This window comes from Papio anubis, unplaced genomic scaffold (assembly GCF_008728515.1).
Source record: "Papio anubis isolate 15944 unplaced genomic scaffold, Panubis1.0 scaffold219, whole genome shotgun sequence".
Taxonomy (NCBI): domain Eukaryota; kingdom Metazoa; phylum Chordata; class Mammalia; order Primates; family Cercopithecidae; genus Papio; species Papio anubis.
Window position 1 is genome coordinate 65,799 of NW_022162230.1, and position 9,993 is coordinate 75,791.

Here is a 9,993-nt window from a genome sequence, read left to right on the forward strand (position 1 = left end):
GCCAAGAGCTGAACAGGGAGAACAGAGGTGATGCATTGCTTAGTAGCACCAACCAAAGACAAACAAACGAAAAAAAACTTAACATCACCAAAGAGAGTCACCGATAGTTTAGCTGCCTCTGAGAACAAATTTTCACACCCTTAATATGAAGGCAAACAAACAAAATGTGGTCTATACATACAATGGAATATTTGTCAGTCTTAGAAAGGAAATCCTGTCATACTTTACAACACTGATGAAACTTGAAAACATTATACTAAGTGAAATGAACTGATCGCAAAATGACAAATACTGTGTGATTCCACTTATATGAGGAATCTGAAGTAGTCAAACCCATAGACAAAGAAAGCAGAATGGTTACTGAAAGAAGTTTGGAGGGAAAAGGAAAAGGAAGTTGCTTAATGGATACAGGGTTTCGGTTTTGCAGTGTGATTAAGTTCTGGAGATATGGTGTACAACAACGTGAATATTCTTGTATTCACTTGCTTGGACTATCACAACAAAATACCATAGACTAGGTGACTTAAACAACAGAAATGTATTTATATTCTCATCATTCCACAGACTGAAAGTCGAAGATCAAGATGCCAGCAGAGTTGGTGTTTGGAGAGTGCTTCCCCCGTAGGTTGCAGACTTCTCACTATATCCTCAAGTGGCCTTTCCTCAGCGTGTGCACAAGGGGAGAAAGAGTGGGCTCTGGTCTCTCTTCTTACAAGAACATTAATCCTATCAGATCAGGGTCCCACCCTTGTAACCTGATTTAACCTTAATTACTTCCTTAAAGGTTCCATCTCCAAGTATAGTCACACTGAGGATTAGGGCTTCAATATGTGAATTTGGGGGAGACAAACATTCAGTCCATAATAATACTTAACCTTGCTGAATTGTATGCTTTAAAATGATTAAGATCATTTAAAAACAAAAGGAAGGTGTATTAGTCCATTATTGCACTGCTATAAAGAAATACCTGAGGCTGAATAATTTATAAAGAAAAGAAGTTTAATTGGCTGACAGTTCTGCAGGATGCACAAGAAGCATAGTGGCATCTGTTTCTGGGGAGGCCTCAGGAAACTTACAGTCATGGTGGACGGCAAAGGGAAATGTCTTACATGGCCAGAACAGGAGCAAGAGAGACCAGGGCAGGGCGGGGGGGGGGTGGGGGGGGGGGAGGTGCTACACACTTTTAAACAACCAGATCTCGTGAGAACTTTATCAGGAGAACAGCTCTAGGGGGATGGTACTAAACCATTCATGAAAAACCATCCCCATTATTCAATCACCTCCCACCAGGCCCCATCTCCAACACTGGAGATTACAATTCAACGTGATATTTGGGTGGGGACACAGATCCAAACAAACCGTATCAGAAGGCAACATAGGAATCAGGGGCTCTTTGAAGAAATGGCTAATTCTAGGGCCAGAACAGGGAAAATACAAAATAAGCTTGGAGGATCTCCTAGTCTTTTTTTTTTTGAGACAGAGTCTTGCTCTGTCCCCCAGGCTGGAGTGCAGTGGTGTGATCTCGGCTCACTGCAAACTCTGCCTCCTGGGTTCACGCCATTCTCCTGCCTCAGCCTCCCGAGTAGCTGGGACTACAGGCACCTGCCACCACACCTGGCTAATTTTTTTGTATTTTTAGTAGAGACGGGGTTTCACCATGTTAGCCAGGATGGTCTCGATCTCCTGACCTCGTGATCCGCCCGCCTCGGCCTCCCAAAGTGCTGGGATTACAGGCTTGAGCCACCGCGCCCAGCCTGATCTCCTAGTCTTTTAATGTTAAAAAGTAAGCAAGTTAAAAAAAAAAAAAATGGGAGCCTATCAGGACACAGGAACCAAACTGGAAAAGCTCCCAATGGAACAGTATCAACAACAAAATAAATGACAGTATTGAATTATAACACAAGGGGAAAAACTATATAATCCGTACTGATTTAAATAAATAAATGAGTAAATAAATAGGGGAGAAGTGACAAATCTTCCTTACAGAAGGTACCAAAGTATATACGTAGATAGTCCCCATTCAGGATGTGGAATTTAACTCTCCTCCCTTTGAGGGTAGTCAGGGATAAGAGACTCACTTCCAAAGATTAAATTATGGATAAAAGGAAACAGTAACTATTCAGTAGAGAATCTTGGCAAATATCACCTCAACCACATGAACAGGGTTCACTACGTGAACCACCAGTGATGAGTCTTGTTGATATCATGTACCCCCTAATATGATGCAATGATAAAAGCACCTAACCACTAAGGTTTGTTCCTCAAAATCCATGACCCCAGGGTGACATTATATATATGTATATATTGGTTTTCATCCACAGTTCCTGGCTCCTAACTCCTATGGTCCCTGTTATAATCCTTTCTTATAATGTTGAGTGTGTCAGGCCTCAAGGGGAAGGCCTCTGGCCTTCTCCTGCCCTCCTTTCATCTGTCTCAAGGTAGGACTCTAATTTTTCCCTGCCTTTCTGATTGTGGGTCTTAAGACCTTCCCCAGAGAGGGTCCTGCCCTTTACTGGGGTGATGACGGGGAGGGGGTCAGGAGCAGGAATGTCGATGTCCTGAAGCTTCCATAAAAACCCAAGAGAACTGTGTCAGAATGCTTCCAGATGACTGAACCTGTAGAGGTTCCTGGAGAGCAGTCTTCCCAGGGGGGGCATGGAAGCTCCGCACCCCTTTCCCCATATCTTGCCCTACAGTTCTCTTCATCTGTATCTTTTGTAATATCCTTTATAATAAACTGATAAACATAAGGGTTTCCCTGAGTTCTGTGAGCTGCTCCAGCAAATTAATTGAACTCAAAGGGGAAGTTGTGGAAATCCCAGCTTGCAGCTTATTGGTAAGATGTGCCAAGAGGCCCAAACTTGTGACTGGTGTCTGAGGGTGTAGGGGGCAGTTTGCATATTGAACCCCTGAACTGTAAGATCTGACACTATCTCCATGTGGATAATGTCGGAATTGAATTAGAGGACACCCAGTTGGTGTCTGCTAATTGGTATGTGGAGTACACCCCTACCACATTTGGTCACACAAGTCTTCTGTGTTGATATTTGTGGTAGTGGTGGTGTGAAAGCAGAAGTAAAATGGAGTTGAAAAAAGTTTTCCCCTACATATCCAATCTAAACATGAGGAAAAAATCACATAATTCTAAATTGAGCGGTACTCTATGAAATATCTGACCAATACTCTTCAAATAATATCAACTTCACGAAAAATAAGGAAACACTGAGAAACTGTCATAGACCAGAGGAAAACAATAAATCTGACAACTAGATGCAATGTGGTATCCTGCATTGGATCCTGGAACAGAAAAAGGGCATTAGTGGAAAACTGGCAAAATTCAAACAATGTAGCAATATTAATATCGTACATTTGAGAAATGTGCCATGATTTTTAAAAATGCTAACATTAGGGGAAATGGAGTGAAAGGTATAAAGAAATATTCTGTGCTATCTTAAAAACATTTCTGTAAACTTGAAATTATTCCCCAATAAAACTTTTCTTCAAAAAAGGGGATCCATAACACAGATTAGCCATAATGCATCACATTTAATGTCTAGCATACAATAAAATATTATTAGAATCCAAAGAAATAAGAATATATGGGTCATGGATCAAAGAAAAGTCAGTAAGTAGAAAAGAAACTTATGTGACGTAGATGCTGGAACTAGCAAACAAGGACTTTAATATCCACATAAATATGTTCAAATACTTACAAGAAAATATAGTCATAATGAATAAAAATTTGAAGAATGTCAGAGAAGTAGAAAACACAAAAAAGAATCAAGTGACTATTCTAGAACAGAAGAGCATTCATAATTTTTAAAAATAACTGAATGAGGGCCAGGCATGGTGCCTCACACCTGTAATCCCAGCATTTTGGGAGGCAGAGGCAGGTGGATCATTTGAGGTCAGGAGTTTGAGACCAGCCTGGCCAACATAGTGAAACCCTGTCTCTACTAAAAATATAAAACATTAGCTGGGCCTGGTGGTGCATGCCTATAGTCCCAGCTGCTCAGGAGGCTGAGGCAGGAGAATCACTTGAACCCAGGAGGCAGAGGTTGCAGTGAACTGAGATTGCACTATGGCACTCCAGGCTAGGTGACAGAGCGAGACTCCATCTCAATAATAATAATATAATTATATAATAATTATTATTATATAATAATAATATAATATATAACAATTATATAATAATATAGTATATATAACAATTATATAATTATTATATAATATATAATAATTATATAATAATACCTGAATGAGATTAATAGCAAATAAAAGAGGGCAGTAAACATGAAGATAGATTGCTAAAAATAATTCAATATGAAGAACAGAGGGAAAAAATGGGAGAAAAATATGAACAGAACATCAGTGACCTATGAACAATGCCAAACAGCATAAAAAAAGTGAAACTGAAGTCCCCCAAAATAAAGGGGACATATAATGAAATTGGAAAGGAATTTGAAAAAGTAATGATCAAATATTCCCCAAATTTGGGATACAACTTACAGGTATAAGAAACTCACTGAATCCGCATCAAGATAAACATAAGGAAAATCACTCCTAAGAACATAATCTAAAACTGACAAAAACCAAAGATAAAAAGAAAATACTGAAAACAGCCAGAGGAAAATAAATAACACATTAATAATGGGAAACAACGACATGAATGATTGCTAAATTCTCATCAGAAACAAAAAAGGAGAAAGGCAATGGGATGCCATCTTTAAAATGGTAAAATGGGTCAGGCATGGTGGCTCACACTTGTAATCCCACCACTTTAGGAGACCAAGGCTGATGGGTCATCTAAACTCAGGAGTTCGAGACCAGCCTGGCCAACATGGTAAAACCCCGTCTCTACTAAAAATACAAAAATTAGCCGGGCGTGGTGGCAGGCGCCTGTAATCCCAGCTACTCTGGAGGCTGAAGCAGGAGAATCGCTAGAACCCAGGAAGCAGAGGTTACAGTGAGTTGAGATCTGCCATTACACTCCAGCCTGGGCAACAAGAGTGAAACTCTGTCTCAAAAAAAAAAGAAAAAAAGTAAAAGGGTAAGACTGCCAATACAGAATTCTATATCCAGAAAAAGTATCCAATACAAATGAAGAGGAAGTAAAAATATTTTCAGAGCAGAGAAAACAAAAAATCTGTCATGAGCAGTCCAACATCATAAGTAAAACAGATAAGGCAAATCATTTTTTAAAAACCAGCAAAATGATAAAGCCAATCTTATCAATAATTGAATTCATCATAAATGAACTGCTGCACCAAATAAATGGCACAAATTGTAAGACTAGAAGAAAAAGCAAGAACCAATAAGATATTATCTGTTCTGGCTATAAGATATGCACTTTAAATATAATGACAGATTAAAAGAAAGGTATACAAAATATATACTATGCACACAGTAAGCACCTGGAGTGGTGTGTTAGTTTCTTATCACTGCTGTAACAAATTACCTAACACAAACTTAGTGACTTAAAATAGCATATATTTATTTTTTCTTTTTTTTTTTTTTTTGAGACGGAGTCTCGCTGTGTCGCCCAGGCTGGAGTGCAGTGGCGCGATCTCGGCTCACTGTAAGCTCCGCCTCCTGGGGTCACGCCATTCTCCTGCCTCAGCCTCCGAGTAGCTGGGACTACAGGCGCCCGCCACCACGCCCGGCTAGTTTTTTGTATTTTTAGTAGAGACGGGGTTTCACCATGTTAGCCAGGGATGGTCTCGATCTCCTGACCTCGTGATCCACCCGCCTCGGCCTCCCAAAGTGCTGGGATTACAGGCTTGAGCCACCGCGCCCGGCCACATATATTTATTTTTTCAAAGTTTTGTAGGTCAGAAGTCCAAAATCAAGGTTTTGGCAGAATTGATTTCCTTCTTGGAAAGTCAAGGAAATGTTCTCCTCTAAAGCCTCCAGAAGGAAATCAGTTTTGCCAAATTTCAAATTTCTTGGCTTATGGATTCTTCTGTCACCTTTGAAGTATATAATTCTAACGTCTGCTTTTATTATTACATCTCTGTTTTCTGACTTTGACTCTATGGCTTCCCTCTTATAAGGACCCTCATAATTACATTGAACCCACATGAACAAACCAGCATGATCTCTCCATCTCAAGATTCTTAGCTTAATCCTATCTACAAAGTATCTGTCATATAAGGTAACATAATTATAGGCTCAAGGGATTAGGGTATTATCATATTTTAGATGGGGAGAGGCATTATTCAGCCTTCCACAAAGCAGTCATACCAATATAAGACAAAAATAGGTGAGTATAAAGAGGTATATTTCATAATTACATGAGTCACTGGCTGCATCAAGCATATATGACAACTATAAATAAGTATGCACCTAATTTTGAACTTCAAAACATATGAACAGAAGCAAAAACTGAATTAAAGAAAATTAAACATCTACAATCATAGCTGGATATTTTAAAAACCTTTTCTCAGTAACTGATAAAACTATTAAACAAAATTCAGTAATAACATAAAAAAATCAACCACCTTGACCAAATTAAATTAATCCAACAAAATGACATTCACCAATTAAAGAATACATGTTTTTAGGTGTAAATAAAATGTTCACAAAGATATATTACATATTCAGCCATAATATATCTCAAAATATTAAAATCTTACAGATATATTTAATAACCACAATGAAATCAATAACAAGAAAAAAACTACATAATTCCTAAATATTTGGAAATTAAAACACACACTTCCAAATAACCCATGGGTAAAAGAAAAAATAATTTTAAAAAATTAAGTATTTTAAATTAAATGATTATGAAAATAGAATATGAAAATGTACAGAACACAGCTAAAACAGTCTTAGAGTGAATACTATAGCTTTAAATGAATAGAAAAGAAAAAATTAACACAAATAATGCAAGTTTATAATTTATGAGGATTTAAAAAAGATGAGCAAATTAAAACCAATTTAAGTAGAAGACAGAATTTTTAAATGGAAAATTAATAAAATCATCAAAGACTAGAAAAATTAACAAAGTCAAAATTTCGTTCTTTGACAAGATTAAGACTGATAAACTTCTAATAATATTGAGCAAGAGGACTGACACAGCAAGAGAGCAAACTAGGATGTACCAGTCCTTATACATCCACAAAAACAACAATTGAACAATTATCCACAGATGAAAATAGCTCTGGGAGAGCTCTGGAGTACAATTAAAAAGCTACTGCAACTCAGTAAAACAGAAAAACTGAGGATGGTCATGCAGAAAAGTATAGAAAGCATTTTACCTGTGTAACCCCATTCCCCAGGCTGGCACAGCTCAATGCCAAGAGGAATACCATTAGCTGTGACTTCCTCACAAGGTGAAAAGGAGAGCAGGAAAACCCATGCAACCTTTGCCACTCAGGACTCTAGCAGCCATCCCCACTGCTACAAATACCCACAGCTTTAACTGCCAAGGACCCCCACAGTCTTCAAGAATGCTGACACCAGCCGATGGAGCTGCCAGAACTCACACTGCTGCACCCCCTCCAAAGCCAGAGCCTCAGCTGCATCCTCTGGAACCCGGGTGAATGCTGCTTATTCACCCCAAGCCTGGCATTGATGTGTGCACTCACCTATCAGACCCAATGCCATGACACCCCCTTTAGAATTGATGCCCATATGTGCCCCACAAGTCTCCAGTCCCATGCTGACCCAGTGCACCATGCATCTCACCCAGCCACTACCCTTGCAGGCAGTAAGAGGTGACTGCTCTTTCAAATGCACTGACACCATTGCAAGCCTACAAGGAACATGAAAAATTAAGAAAATATGACATCACCAAAAAACGAAATAAATTTCCAGGAACCAACCCCAAAGAAATGGAGATCTATGAATTGCCTGACAAAGAACTCAAAGTAAAAGTGTTTTAAAGTGGCTCAGTAAGCTAAAGATAACATAGACTGACATCTCACTCAGTGATATCAGAAACAATATATTAACAAAACTAGAAGTTCAATAGAGAGATAGAAATCATAAAAAAAAAAAAAAAAAAAAAACAGGGCCAGGCATGGTGGCTCACACCTATAATCCCAGTAATCCCAGCACTTTGAGAGGCTGAGGTGGGCAGATTACGTGAGGTCAGGAGTTTGAGACCAGCCTGGCCAGCATGGTGAAACCCTGTTTCTACTAAAAATAGAAAAATTAGCCAGGCGTGGTGGCAGGCCCCTGTAATCTCAGCTACTCAAGAGACTGAGGCAGGAGAATCTCTTGAACCCAGGAGGCAGAGGTTGCAGTGAGGGGAGATCATACTACTGCACTCCAGCCTGGGCAACAGAGCGAAACTCCAACTCAAACAAAAAACAAAAACAAACAAACAAATAAACAAAACAAAAAAAAAAGCAGAAATTATGGAGCTGAAGAATACAAGAGTAAAATAAAAAATACAATAGAGAGCTTCAACAGCAGACTTGACCAAACAGAAGAAAGATTCAACAACCTCAAACACAGGTTATTTGAAATTATCCAGTCAGAGGAGAAAAAAAAAAGAATGAAAAAGAAAGCCTCCAGGATTTGGGGGACATGAATGTGCAAACCAATATACACATTATAGAAGTCCCACAAGGAAAATAGAGAAAGAAGCAGAAAACATATGTAACAAAATAATAATTGAAAACTATCCAAATTGAGGGAAGAACATAGACATCCAGATTCAGGAATACTAAAAGATTCCAAGTAGGTTAAACATAAAGAAGTCTACACCTAGACACATTATAATTAAATTGTTAAAGATCAGACAAAGAGAATTTTTGAAGTAGCACAAGAAAAATGACTCATCACATATAAGACTATCAATAGATTTCTCAGAAGAAACCTTATATGCCAGGAAGATGGGATGATATATTCAAAGTACTGAAAGATAAAACAGTCAAACCAAGAATACTATACTTGGAAAAATTGTCTTTTAAAAATGAAGGAGAGGCCAGGTACAGTGGCTCACACCTGTAATCCCAGCACTTTGGGAGACCGAGGCAGATGGATCACCTGAGGTCAGGAGTTTGAGGCCAGCCTGACCAACATGGTGATACACTGTCTCTACTAAAAATACAAAAAAAAAATTACCCAGGCATGGTGATGGGCACCTGTAATCACAGCTACTCAGGAGGCTGAGGGAATCACTTGAATCCAGGAGGCAGAGGTTGCAGTAAGCTGAGATCACACCATTGCACTCCAGCCTGGGTGACAGAGCAAGATTTGTCTAAAAAAAAAAAAAGACAGACCAGGTGAAGTGGCTCACACCTGTAATTCCAGCACTTTAGGAGGCTGAGGCAGGTGAATCACTTGAGGTCAGGAGTTCAAGATCAGCCTGGCCAAAATGGTGAAACCCTGTCTCTCCTGAAACTACAAAAATTAGCCCAGTGCAATGGCACATACCTGTAGCCCCAGGTACTCAGGAGGCTGAGGTGGGAGGATCGTTTCAGCCCAGGAGGCAGAGGTTGCAGTGAGCCAGGAATGTGTCACTGCACTCCAGCCTGGGTGACAGAGTGAGACTCCAAAAGAAAGAAAGAAGAAAGAAAGAGAGAGAGAGAGAAAGAAAAAAGAAAGAAAGAAAGAAAGAAAGAGAGAGAGAGAGAAAGAAAGGAAGGAAGGAAGGAAGGAAGGAAGGAAGGAAGGAAGGAAGGAAGGAAGGAAGGAAGGAGACTCTCACATATAAGACTATCAGTAGATTTCTCAGCCTAAACCTCATCGACCAAGAGGAAGGGATAAAATATTCAAAGTACTGAAAGAGAAAACAGCCAACCAAGATATACCTAGAAAAATTGTTGTTTAAAAATGAAGGACAGGCTAGGTGCAGTGGTTCATGTCTGTAATCCCAGAACTCTGGGAGACCGAGGAAGTAGGATCATTTGAGCCCCACATCTGGGCAACATAGTGACAATTCATCTCTACTAAAAATGTGAAAATAATTTTAACATTTTCAAAAATTTTAATGAAGGACAAATTACATTTTTCTCCCTCAAAACTTGAGGGAGTTCATCA